The following is a 1,276-nucleotide window of genomic DNA, read 5'->3' as shown; positions in this document are numbered from 1 at the left end:
ATTCAGATAAATAGTGGGCCACCTATTCCTACTAAAATCACACCACATGATATTTATGGTAAAAAGCATACCAATTCTAAATTATATCATCGAAAACTTCAAGATAGATCTATGGAAGAAAAATATATGTCAAATAATGTAAACCCACCTTTCTTATGTTTTTCAAGCTTTTTTGATAAGCTTAAATGGTATGATGCCAATGTCGAGATAGTGAAAGGCCCAACTGATTCTAATATAGAAACAAAGGCACTTGAAGAGTACATACAAGGTATTATGCATATAATAACACAAAAAAAGGAATATTATTATCTTTTTGATGTTGTTTTTTGCAACTTAAAAATTTTAAAATTTAAAGTTCGGTCGATTTATCAATTCGCATTTGAATTTAAAAATGCTGTTGAAGATGATGTAGAGGACATGAATAATTCTGATTTTAATTTACTATCAGAAGAACATACACACGGAAACATAGATAATGGTGATGAATCTAGAAGCGTACAAAATAACCTTTATGAACAAGTAATATTTAAACAAGAAGATCTATTAGAAAATAAAGCCATAAAAAATAAGATAATGTTAGAACATAATGAAATCCATCTTTCGGATAAGATCATAACACAAAAAATACAATATACGAAACAAAAGAACGTGAATGATATTTTACCGCCAAAAACCGTAGAAGATATACAAAGACTGGAATCTGGTTATTTTTCTGACACGGAAGATGCCGAAAATGAATGGGATCTGCAATCTTCAATGAAAGAGCGAAATTTGAAACATCATGAAAAATTTTGCAATATCTGTCTAGATTCAGAATTAAAGATAAATAATTCAAAAGAAATCATCATTGCAGAGAGCAGAGACCAATCACTAATTTTAGAAAATAAATATTCCAATTTGAATTTTAAAAATAAGAATAAATGTTTAACACCAGTCTTCCACGAAGAATATTCTCATGATTATATAAAGAATAAGAATTTAGAGGCTACATTAAAAATTCAGTCCTTTAGTGAACCCAATACTAAGAAAAATAAATACTTAGAAATACGAATAGATGATAATAATTCCAAGAATAATCTGCAAATTGATGATAATAGAATAGAATCATTGCAGAAAAAAACATCAGAGTATAATTATAATTCCGTAGCAGTGGTGAAAAGAATAAATAAAAGTTTAGAATTATCACCAGAAGCAAAGGATGACTATAATTCTATCCGGAGAAGAGATAAGTATTTAGAAAATCATATGAAAAAATATAAAAACCAAGAAAACTTGC

The sequence above is a fragment of the Rhyacophila brunnea genome, unplaced genomic scaffold, assembly GCF_057557595.1.
Source record: "Rhyacophila brunnea isolate RB1 unplaced genomic scaffold, BYU_Rbru_1.0 scaffold_80, whole genome shotgun sequence".
In the NCBI taxonomy this organism is placed as follows: Eukaryota; Metazoa; Arthropoda; class Insecta; order Trichoptera; family Rhyacophilidae; genus Rhyacophila; species Rhyacophila brunnea.
This window is presented reverse-complemented; position numbering follows the sequence as displayed.